The 12,623-nt window shown below is 40.6% G+C and overlaps 1 pseudogene; it reads left to right on the forward strand.

The window, feature by feature from the left end:
* The window catches only part of LOC131277251 (protein WWC3-like), an 80,579-nt pseudogene extending 69,767 nt beyond the window's left edge, over positions 1–10,812 (forward strand).
* The last annotated feature ends 1,811 nt before the right edge of the window (positions 10,813–12,623 follow it).

Genomic DNA, 12,623 nt, shown 5'->3' on the forward strand with positions numbered 1-12,623 from the left:
TTAATTGTAAAAGGAGCATATTTTATTGCATAAAATACATATAAAACCAAATATCATAAAGATGAAAATGTAAAATATCTGTAATCTACCACCCAGAGAAAGCCAATGGCTGTTCACATTTTGGAATATTTGCTTCAGTCTTTTAAAAAGTGTGATGCAAATGGTTCCATGTTATCTATGTAGGTTCTATGTATTCATTAAAGAAGTGAAAATTTATTTATGATTCCAAGTGTCTTTAAAGCAGTAACTGAATATCCCTTTCTTCCTTTTTTTTTTTTTTTGCAGTATTAAAAAAGATGGACTGCAGTCTTTTAAGAAATATATTCTTACACATAGTGGCATGTCTGCTGTACAGTTAGTGATTTATTTTGTCCTCTAACTTCAAGTGTTCTTCCTTGGTGTGGCAACCACAGCCTCCTGTGTTTTCTTCTCCTAATCCTGTGTCCCTTATTTATACCAGTGACTCTTCATGGAGACGGTGCAAAGAGAATGGAGAGGAGAGCACACTGTGGCTCCATGTGCCTGTCAGATGGTTCATTAACCAGTTATAGCAGGGTCTTTGAACCTCTACGCAAAAGGTCAGAAGCCACTGAATTGGTATTTCCTTCTCCCCAAACACATTTATGCCATGTTACTGTTAAGTATTTAACACATATTAAAACTTGTTCACATATCCAGGAGCAGACCAGTTTTCTAGATTAATTAAATGTTTGACCCCTTGGGCCCTAGAAACCAATAAATAAAATTTTGGATTCCATAAGGTGACTGGAGATTTGCATTCGGAAAGTTTATCTTTCTCTCTGGCTCTTTTGTGTTTTAGGCCTTAGCCCAATACAACTGGAAAAAAAGAACGTTACTTAGCAAGTAATTTCCTCCCTCCTTCCCTTCCTTCCTTAGCTCTAAGAATCATTTTGTAGTGACAAATACCTTTTGAGACTTTGTTTTATTTTTTAATTTCACATCTTGATGTCAGTTGCATCTTTGGGCATTTGTAAATATAAAATATTTCACAAAGGAGCTTTCTTTAAAGTTAATTTTTGAAGTATGCCCTGAGTGTCTCATATGGTCTTGAAAGGAATCATGTTAATTTCTTTAAAAAAACACAAAAAACTGTTTTGTGGGAATATTACTGAATAAGATATGTCATGGATCCTGGGGCCAGTTATCATTTCTTTTTGGAATAAATATGAATGAATTTCCAATTGTATTTAGAAAAGAAGATGCTAAAGAGTCTGTGTATGGGGACTCTTGCAGTAATGAAGATCCCCAAATCCATGTGGGATTTTTGTGAGTACGGGAGACTCCCTTCCTTATTGGTGTCAAAGATAACATGAAGACTTGGGTCAGCCTAGTGACCTCCACATTCAGGGCAAACGAGGATCCTGGGAACCTCCTCTCCCACTTCCTTGATATCTTCAGTACTTCTTCAACTTGTCTCAGTTGGAGAGATGTCAATGGGGCAAGTAAAGAGTCATGGCAAAAAAGCAAGTACATTGCTATTATTCAACATTGAGGTTATTAAAAGCTATTAACCATCACCTCATAGAGCTGGGGGTTAGGAGGCTGTAACTCAGTAGGTATCAAAAGCAATTCAAGAAGTTGGATTCTCTAGGGAAAATTTTCACACTTTTCTGCCAATAGTTGATTCTTTTCACTGCACCATATTTAGGCAGCTAATTTCCACATTCCCTGAGTAAGTTATTAGTTTTTATAAAAGCTCTCACCAGTAATGTTCACATTGGCAGGAAAGGGTGTCAATATTCAAGCAGTTTTCTTTTACCCACTCTTGTTATTATAGTCTCCAGAGTTTATAAACCTAAGTACTATTGACATTTGCACTTGATAATTCTTCTTTGAGGAGATTTGTTCTGTGCATTTTGGAATGTTTAGTAGGAATTTGCACCCCAGTTGTGACAATTAAAAATGTCCCCAGGCATTACCACTTGTCTCCTGGGGACAAAAATACCAACAGTTAAGGGTTATGTCCCACTTGGAATTTGGGGTTCGTGAATTAGCGTTCTTTTTTCTAGGCATGTGGCAGTGAATGTCTCCTACTGTACGTTCTCCAACTGAAGAACTTCGCTGGTCTTGACTGTGAAGGAAGCCTGCAAAATGTAAGCTGAGGCATTGGCTGAGGCTTTGATAATTCTCAGAAATGGGAGGCATTTAATAATATCTTTCCTCAGGTTTTTATGTTTACAAAAATATAGCTCACTAACCTAATTGGGGAATGTAAAGACAATTTGGGAATCTGAGTTTACTTGCATTTGCAATATTGAGGCTGGTCAATTTGTACTGGAGTCAAGCGTATAATTTTAGGCAGACGAAGTCGAGAGAGCCAGGCTAGTTAAGCGCTGCACCGAGTCTAATGAGCTGCTCATCTTTGGCAGCGCCCGGGCTCGACTTGTCCCTTCTGGCCCCCAGGATGGCTGTGAGGAGAAGACAAAGGGCTACTCACTGTACCTTTGCTCTTGCCATGGGAGTGCTGGCCCTGAGCTCGGTGGCTCTCAGTGGGTGGTGCCAGAGGAGGGCGCTACCCCAGGGGGCGCACTGACCTGAACTTGTCCGTTCAGGCCCAGTGGGGCCTCCGCTGCCTGAGCCTCCTTTACAAACTAGTGTCTTGAAGGCCTCGCGGCAGCCACGCTGCAGCCCTGCTTTCCACTCCCAGCTCTCTCCAGGGTCCGAGCCCCTCGTGTGCCGACTTCTGGGTGGGGCAGAAACGGCAGGGCCCCCAGCACCGTTGTCACCCTGGTTGGGCCACCAGTCTGAGGGGAGAGGAGAGGCAGGTGCCTGTGTGGCTGTGAAGACAGAGCGGAGAGACCAGGGAAGCAGTAGTTCAGGAGGCGGTTTCCCATAAAGACAATGTTAGAATTTGTCTAGGCGGTGGACTTGGCCCAGTGGTTAGGGCATCCGGTCTACCACATGGGAGGTCCATGGTTCAAACTCCGGGCCTCCTTGACCCATGTGGAGCTGGCCCATGTGCTGATGCGCACAAGGAGTGCCCCCTCTCCCCGTAAGGAGAACCGCCCAGCACGAAAGAAAGTGCAGCCTACCCAGGAATGGCGCTGCACACATGGAAAGCTGACACAGCAAGATGATGCAACAAAAAGAAACACAGATTCCCGGTGCCGCTGACAACAACAGAAGCAGACAAAGAAGACCCAGCAAATAGACACAGAGAACAGACGGGGTGCGGGGGGAAGGGAAGAGAAATAAATAAATCTAAAAAAAAAAAAAAAAGAATTTGTCTAAAGCCTTAATTACTAATTTTAACATCTTTGTCTTGGTGATTTTTTTCGTAATTACAGGGCCACTGTCAGTTCTTTGGACTTTCTTTTAACCGTGAAAAGGTCTTTTTCCAAAAGAGTGGGAAATTCTGCCCTTGGGCATAATTGCGCAGGAATAAATATATGTGTGTATATGTGTACAGTTCATGTGTTTTATTGTCTTGATCATGTTGTTAGCGGGACTTAATGCTCTTCCCACTCTGTTTCCAGACATATCCGCATCTATTTACCACCATGCCAAGCTCTTACTGCTCTAAGGCTCTGGAATTCCAGCTCCCACTGGTATTTAATGAAGTTTTCAGAATTCCTGTCCCTTCAAGCATGATGACATCAAAGTTTTCAGTTTCCCATTTGTTCCATGAATCGTCAACTGCAAGAACAATTACTGGTATATTTCTGCCTCTTTCCCTCCTTTCATTTTTTCCTTTGTTTCTACTCTCTGTTCTTCCTTTCTTTTTGTCTTTTACTTCATTTTATTTTCTTGTCGTTATCTCTTTTTTCCTTTCTGCTTGGATTTCCTTCTTGTTTTTCATTCTTTCTTTCCATGTTTCTGTCTTTATTTCTTTTTTTTTTTTTTTTTTAAAGATTTATTTATTTATTTAATTCCCCCCCTCCCCTGGTTGTCTGTTCTTGGTGTCTATTTGCTGCGTCTTGTTTCTTTGTCCGCTTCTGTTGTCGTCAGCGGCACGGGAAGTGTGGGCGGCGCCATTCCTGGGCAGGCTGCTCTTTCTTTTCACGCTGGGCGGCTTTCCTCACGGGCGCACTCCTTGCGCGTGGGGCTCCCCCACGCGGGGGACACCCTTGCGTGGCACAGCACTCCTTGCGCGCATCAGCACTGCGCATGGGCCAGCTGCACACGGGTCAAGGAGGCCCGGGGTTTGAACCGCGGACCTCCCATATGGTAGACGGACGCCCTAACCACTGGGCCAAAGTCCGTTTCCCTGTCTTTATTTCTTTTTGTTTTTTTTTCCTGTCTTTTTTGCCTTTCCTTCTCTTTCTTCATGTTTATCCCACTTTCTCCCTCCCTCCCTTTCTAATTAATTCCCTCATTCTTTCCCCCTCTCTTTCCCTCTCCTTTTCTTTCCTCTTTACCTTCTTTCCTGTATCATTTAATGGGTTGTTTAAAAATAGTAATATTAAATGCTCTCTGCTATTGCGAGTACAAAAAGGGATATTTACCTAAATGATTTGCATTTTAAATATTTTATATAATGTTTGCAAAACCCACATGAAATATTTTTAATAATTTACTTTTCATGTTGAAGATAATAAGTAGGCTTGACAGATTTTGGTAAATATAAATACAGGACACCAAATTAAATTTGAATTTCAAACAAACTGGATATTTTAGTATAAGCGTTATCACATGCAGTATTTGGCATAAACTTCAACAAATTATTTAAAATAGATATTTAATATCTGGTAATATCTGGCAACCCTAAAACTAAGATACCACGAGATTTAGTTTGTCCTTAGTACCACGCAGCTATTAAATACTCAGGCCACAGTTTGGGAGCCAGAATGTTTCTTTCTGAGACTGAGATTTTTTAACTTGGTCATATTGCCTTAGCAACAGAGTTAGAGAATATATACAGTTCAGGTTGCCCTCTCCTATTTCAAAAATTCCTGTAATAATCAGCACCTATTTAAGTGGCATCTCTGTCTCCACATTCTTTGCTCCTATTCCCTTCTCAGCAAAGAGATTTTCCTGATAGGCTCTGAACAGTGATAAGCTCCCTAGAACCACCTGTATATGTTTCTCCACAACTGCTTTTCTTTTATGGCAACTCTTTTAGTAGGATTAAATATTCGAAGTCTTTTATAACTTCTAAAGGTAAGCTCAGTATTTTAAAAGATTTCAGATTTTAAGGTGAAATGATTCAATACCAATTTGGACTTATTTTTAACCCCCATGCAGGGCATTGCTCAAATTAACTTGGCTAACTATGAAAGTTCCAGTGAAATGCAGTTGTGCTGGTATTCTGTGTAGATCTTCACCAGCTTGATGCCTTAGAGGATGAGGGAGAGTGAGCATGCAGAAGAGAGTTTCTTACATGCCCCTGCACACTCTGTCTCTGAAAAGATGGTATGGCACTCTGAATTTAGGGGCGTAATACTGCTGCTTGAAAGACTATGACTAGCGCATACTTGGGGAAATAATTTCTAAGATGCATTTAGTCAGACTTAAAGTTATAGCTTGTAAGGGAGATGAAGTATTTTCAAAGGAAATAATCAAAACAGAACATATTAATATATATGGCAGTTTCATGATAATTGTTAACTTTTTATTTTGAAATACTTTGAAACACGCAGGTTGGGTACTAAAATATATAAACCTCATACAGAATACTCCAATTTACCTTTACCTCCCAAATACCCAGATCCACAGTTTTTACATTTTGCCATATTTGCTTTATTATTTTATCAATTCATTTTCTTAACACTTGGTGTAGGTTGCATGTAATATTCTCTTGAACTTTGAACACTGCCATGTACATTTCCTAAGGATATTCATTTATGTAAACACCTTTAATGCAGTCCGTTCAAGAAATTTAACACTGATATCAAAGCTTATAGTCTGTATTCCATTTTTTCCATGTGTACCAATAATGTCCTTTGAGCCTTTTCTCCTTCCTTGATACATCCCATCCAGGATCATGTATTGATTTAATTGTCATTTCTTTTTAGTTGCTCTTTTTTTATTCTTTTCTTTAAAAATGCGAGTACATAAACAACATACTTTCCCATCTCAACCACTCTCAAACATACCATTCAATGATTGTGAATGATTAATCTCATTTACAATTTGGGGAGCTCTCACCACCTTCCCATTACTAAAATTTGTCCATATCCATGAAGAGAAATACTGCATTCATTTTGCATTTACTCCCTGTATTAGTCAGGGAAACAGAACATACTGTATTAGTCAGGGAAACAGAACATACTGTAATTGTAAATAGTAGGAGATAGTAGGAGATAATTGTTGATAGTTTGAGATTTAATAAAATTGTCTCACATGACTGTGGTGACGAGGATGTCCAAATTCCACTGGGCAGGCTGTACAGAACATACTGTATTAGTCAGGGAAACAGAACATACTGTAATTGTAAATAGTAGGAGATAGTAGGAGATAATTGTTGATAGTTTGAGATTTAATAAAATTGTCTCACATGACTGTGGTGACGAGGATGTCCAAATTCCACTGGGCAGGCTGCAAACCAGGGACTCAGATGAAGGTCTTCATCAAGTTCCCCAGGAGACATTGGCTATCTGAATTAGAGATAGAAATTCTCTCTGAAATCACTTTCCCCTTTTTAAGGCCTTTAACTGAATGGATGATATATCACTCATTACTGACAGCAGTCTCCTTAATTAAGTGTAGATGTAACCAGCCATCTATGCAATCATCTCACTGATGATTAAAGTCCATGAAATGTCCTTATATTACGTTTAGCCCAGTGCTTGCTTGACTAGACAACTGGGCACCATTACCGAGCTGAGTTGACACGTGAGCCTAATGATCACAGGCCACTCCTTGTCAATTGGCAGCCATACACATCACTTTAAACCAAACTTAGTCTCTAAAGGAAAACATTAGCAGACAGAGAGTGGATGTGGCTCAATTGGTTGAGAGCCTGGTTTCCACATAGGAGGTCCCAGGCTTGGTTCCTGTTGCCTCCTGAAAACAAAGAAATAACAAATTAAACAAATGAAAAAAAAGAAAACCAACCCAGAGAAGCTGATGTGACTCAGTGGTTGAATACCTGCTTCCCACATAAGAGGTCCTGGGTTCAATCCCCAACCCCCAGTATCTCAAGAAGAAAACCCAAAACATTAGCATACATACATACAAATAAATACACATTCGCCTAACAATATTCACTGTTAAATACATTGTAACACAGGAGGGTCAAGCCCAGGAAGGCTGACTGAATACTTTGATATTCCAAAAAAATCACACAGGGAGGCCAGCAACAGTCATACTGTTCATTACTCAGAAGTCACAATGATGGACGGTCGGGCAGCAACCATGTTTTATGGGGAGACAAAGGCTTTATGGTGTTTCAGAATAGTGAGGGTAAGTTTGTGTGCAGGTTAATGATTACTACCCCTAGGGCCCTGTATGCTCTATAGAAGAACCTTACAGGATGGATTGCTGGTTAATTCCATCCCACCCTTTCCAGCAATCTATACAAATAACTAGTTGACATTTGACGTCTCCGACACACTAAATCTCTCCAGAATAAGGTGCAGGTCCTTATGAAATATTCACTTTTAAATTTGGCATCCTTAAATATTATGACATGAAACTTATACAACATACATAATATGATAAGGGCAAAGGGAAATAAAGATATTTGTTTCATGTATATATACAATCATAACACAATAACAGTCCTTGTTTCTGTAACTGGTCTTGTGGATGAAGTTCATGTTCATCATTACCTTGTTACACTACCCATTCCATGGTTCAGCAAGCACTTGAGCTTGCCATGGTTCATTGACTCTTGGGGTTGACCCAAATTTTCATTCCTATAGGAGATAAAAAGTGGATTTATAAGCCAAAAATAACTATGGTACTTATATTTGTTTTTACTTATATCATTACTTTCAAAAAAGAACTTTATTTCTTCTTACTGTTTTGAACCACTGTCTAGTGTACTGTACTTTCATCTTGCACAACCCTCTTCAGCATCTCTTCTAGGGCCCTTTAAGATGAACTTCTTCAGTCTTTTTCTAGGAGTGTCTTAATCTCCATCATTTTTGCAAAACAGTTTTACCTGGCATAGAATTCTTACCAGTTTTGTTTGTTTATTTGTTTTCAGCACATTACAAATGACTTCCCATTGTCTTCTTACCTCCATGTTTAGATTTAAAAAAAAACAGCAGTTAATCTTTTTGAGGTTTTTTTGTATGTCATGTATTACTTTTCTTTTGCCAGAATTCTCTCTTTATGTCATTTAATAGTTTGGTTAGAGCTATGCCACAGTGTAATTCTATTTGTGTGTATCCTGTTTGGAGTCTGTTGAACATCATGTAAGAAATATATGTTGTATTAATCAGCCAAAGGGGGCTGAAGTAGGATACCAGATTGATTGGTTTTTATTAAGGGTATTTATTTGGGGTAGGAGCTTACCAGATCCCATGCCATAAAGCATAAGTTACTTCCCTCACCAAAGTCTATTTTCATGTGTTGGAGGAAGATGGCTGCCAATGTCTGCAAAGATTCGGGCTTCCTGGGTTCCTCCCTTCCAGGGTCTTGCTTTTCTCTGGGTTCAGGGTTCCTTTCTTCTCAGGGTTGCTTTTTCCTGGGCTCAGGGTTCCTCTCTTCCTGGGGCTGGCTTCTCTTTCCTTTGTGTGCTGTCTTCCTGGGCTCCAGCTTAAGGCTTCAGCATCAAACTCCAACATCAAAACTCCAAATTTAAAAATGCTCCACTCTGTCCTTTGTCATGCCTTTTATCCGTGAATCCCCACCCACCGAGGGGAAGTACTCAACACCCTACTGACATGGTCTAATCAAAGCCCTAAGCATAACTTAATCATGCTCAGGTGCAGACCAGTTTACAAACATAATCCAATATCTAGTTTTGGAATTCGTATTATATCAAATTGCTACATATGCCATTTCTTAAATAATATCAGTCATTATTTCTTCAAATATTCTCTCTGCCCCTTTCATGCTTTTTTTTTCCTTCTCTGACTCCCACAATGAATATATTGACACACTTAATGTTGTCCTACAGGTTCCTTGGACTTTGTTCACTTTTCTTATTCCTGTTCCTTAGACTGGATGATTTCAGTTGTCTTATCTTCAGGCTCTCTGATTCTTTCTATTGATAGCCCCTATATGCTTTTCAACTCCTATAGGGAATTTATAATTCCTGTTACTGTGTCTTCAGTTGTTTGTTTCTTTTCATAATTTCCATCTCTCTATATATACTTTTGCATTCATCTATCCTTTCTCTGATTGCTTTTATGTTCTTTGTCCTTGTTTTTCGTTAGCCTTTTGAACATATTTAGGATTTTTTTTTTTTTTAATCTTTGTCTGGTGTACCAGGTCTGGTCTTCCTCATTAATATTTTCTCATGCTTTGATTTCCTTTATTTGGACCATTGCTTCCTATTTCTTCATAGTCTTTTATTGAAATCTGGACATTTTAATAATTTAATGAGTTATTAAAATAACTCATTTATTGTTTCAGGCCCTGAGTTCCTTAAACTTGTTATCTAGCTAGTGTTATGCTAGTGCTTTCCTTGAATACCAGGAGCTAGCTTTAAAAAAGAAGTTAAAACAGAAACACCTATCCCAGTCTTTTCAGATTATTTGTGCTAGTACTCTCCTTCAGGACTTATCCATACAAGGAGTTTGGGAAATAGCTTTATGCCAAAGGCTAGGGGTTTCCCTGATCTTTTCAGTCCTGCCTTGTCTTGTCCTAAGAATTCTGGTATATACAGTTCTGGAATCTTCCTTAGGAACACTTTTCTCCTGGTTCCAGGCCCAGTACTATATGTTCCACAGCCAGCAATCCTTTGCCCCAGGCAGCATATCTTGGCTACTGTCCCTCAGCGTTCTGTAGGAGAGCTCAGTGAGTCACCTTCTACACCAAAGGCAAGTCTCTAGGCCACTACCAGACTGGGTGGTAGTTGGGTCAGATATATATACTCCCAGAATGTGCATGAGTGTTACTCTGCTCCATTTGGAATGGGACCACATATTTGCCCTGTGAATATGGACCAGAACCATACAGATCCCACAGTGAGGGATTGGGAGCATTGCCAGTCTAGGTGCCCAAGATCCTGCTGCTTTTCAATGACCTTTTCTTGTATGAGTATTCTTCCTGTAGACTGCAGTCCTTTAGCTGTTTTCTTGAGCTGTGAGAAAGATGTTTCAGCCAGATCTTGTTAGTAGTTCAAATCTTCTGTAGGGGACAGAATCTCATTCCAGCCAGTCTTTTCCAATGTCTCAAAGACATTAAGATAATGTATTTTTTAATGCTAATATGTTCATGAATATCAGTCACTAATTGTTGGCCATTTTAAAATATGAGTTCATGCTTTAAATAAAGGTCAAGTCAATGCCTTATTACTTGCTATTTACTAACAGTAATTAGTAAAATAAGAGAGCAAATTTCTTCCTTTTTGCTTTATTGGGGCTTGGGATTGAACCAGGTACCTCATATATGGGAATCTGGTGTTCAACCACTGAGCCGCATCAGCTTCCTGGGAGTCAATTTCTTTCACATAAAGGGAGGAGACTATCAGCTCTCTGGAGTGGAATGCTTCTCTTTGTGCAGTAACTCCTTGCTGCTTTGCCACAATAACCCTGTTCATTTAAGTTGGTTCCCAAATATGTGTATCTTCTCCTTCAGGATGCAGTGACAGTGCTTTTGTCTAGAACCACAGCCCAACTACAAGCAGTGGAACAAGAGCTGGTAGAGGAGAGAGTAATGATGGAGTAAACTGAAGAGGAGATCCTTAAGATGGAGCAGAAAGAAGACCACACTGAGGCTGAATCCAAGAAGTAAAAATACCAGCCTGTTATTAGCATACTTGTATCAAAAGTGAGGAGTATAAGTGTCCTTTTAGCAGAAAGCTCTTTAAAAATATATATGGATATGATTCTCAGTGAAATGAAGCAGGTTTTCTTGGGGTTGAGTCAGAAGTGGAGGTGGGTCCTAGATTGTTAGTCTGAAGTGGCAGTGCTCTGAGATACTAAGACTTTAGTGGCATGTTGTTTTCTTCCAGTATCTGTAGTATGTGCTAGGTAATTAATTCTCTGATACCTTTATTTTTTAAGTCAGGAATCTCTCAACTGATCTGGATTAGGACAGTATCTCAAATTCTGTCAACTCTCAATATTTGCTTTTCATCTTTTCCTTCTATTCAGGAATTTCTCATAAAGAATGACAATATTGAATAGCTCTCTTTCACCAAGAATGATACTCCTAAGAATAAGATCCTCCTAACTTTTACCTTAAGCACTCTATTGGTGAATCATTGACTTGGTATGGACTATCATCAAAGGGATGAATATACTGATCATTGTTAAGCTTAGCTAGTGGGCACTTTCACATTGATTTATTTCCACATTTGTCTATGCAGATGGTCATATTTTCTAAGCTTTCTGTTCTTATTAATAATCTTTCTTATTAATAATCTGTTCTTATTAATAATCTTTTTTGGATTTCTTGTAGAAATGGATTTAAGAAGAGACAAGAGAAGATGGTGGCTGAGTGAACTTGCCTGGTAATGTCTCTGCAGGGGGTGGCTGGGCAGTGTTGAAGGCTCTTTGGGACAGCGCTGTTTCGGCGATTTTTGATGGTTGGAAGGTGTCTGGACGTCGATTTGGTGGGAAGGTAACAGAGAGGATACGTCTATAATATATAAACGGAGGTCCCAGCTGGGCGTGGAAAGTTCCCTCCTTGGGTGGGCGGAGCCCGGTATCGGGCGCTGCTGCAGCTCGGGGAGCCCCCGAGGCCAGGGTTTTTTTTTTTTTGCCTTTTTTTGGAGGCTCTGCGGTGCTGAGGAATTCGCGGATCCTGGGCGGGCTGGTGAGGGGTTGATGGGACAGGACTCCTTTGCAGATCGATTTGGGGAGACAGACGGTGTTTTGTTGTGAAACGGGGGACGTTTTGGTTGCGGACAGGGGTGGTAGCACTTCCGCCTGGAGCCCCATCCCCACAGGTCAGGCTGCTGATCTGCAACGGAATTGGATTTTTGGCAATAAGGGGACACAATTGGGAGATTGTTGCAGGGTGCACTGAGGGAGGGGGACACGTCTGGAAGCCAATTGGGGAATATTTTGCGAAGTTTGGGACTTCCGGTTTTGGAGTCTGTTTTCGGCATTCCCAGCTGAAGCCCAGCCCACCCAGCGGGGCTTGGAATCTGGGTCATTGAACTGGCTGTGGTGTAGAGGTGCCCTCAAGTAGCCCTTGTGTGGGAGCACAGGGTGGGAGCTGTCCAAAGGCTGAAACCCTGAGGAGTAGGTGAATTGCAGGGTTCAGACATTAAATACAGAGTTTGCGGATCTGGCTTCCCCCAGGGGGCTGGCACCCAGCTACGGGGATCCCTGAGGGCTGTGTTGCACTGCTGGGCTCCTAAGCTTCCTGTTGACCAGATTTGAGGTTGCCAGGTCTGGGTCCCCTGGACTCTGGTGGTCCACACCCCAGACTCACACCTCTTGAGTCTTCAGTGTCTCAGACTTTCCACCCCTGAATCCATCATGCCCTGGGGTCTACCTGGGGTCCTTGAGTGCCCTGGACCTTAACGTTTGCATTTTATCTTTATTGGTCCATATTGTTTTGTTTTTATTTTCATTTTATCTTATTTTTTACTC

This window comes from Dasypus novemcinctus, chromosome X (genome assembly GCF_030445035.2).
Source record: "Dasypus novemcinctus isolate mDasNov1 chromosome X, mDasNov1.1.hap2, whole genome shotgun sequence".
NCBI classification, from domain to species: domain Eukaryota; kingdom Metazoa; phylum Chordata; class Mammalia; order Cingulata; family Dasypodidae; genus Dasypus; species Dasypus novemcinctus.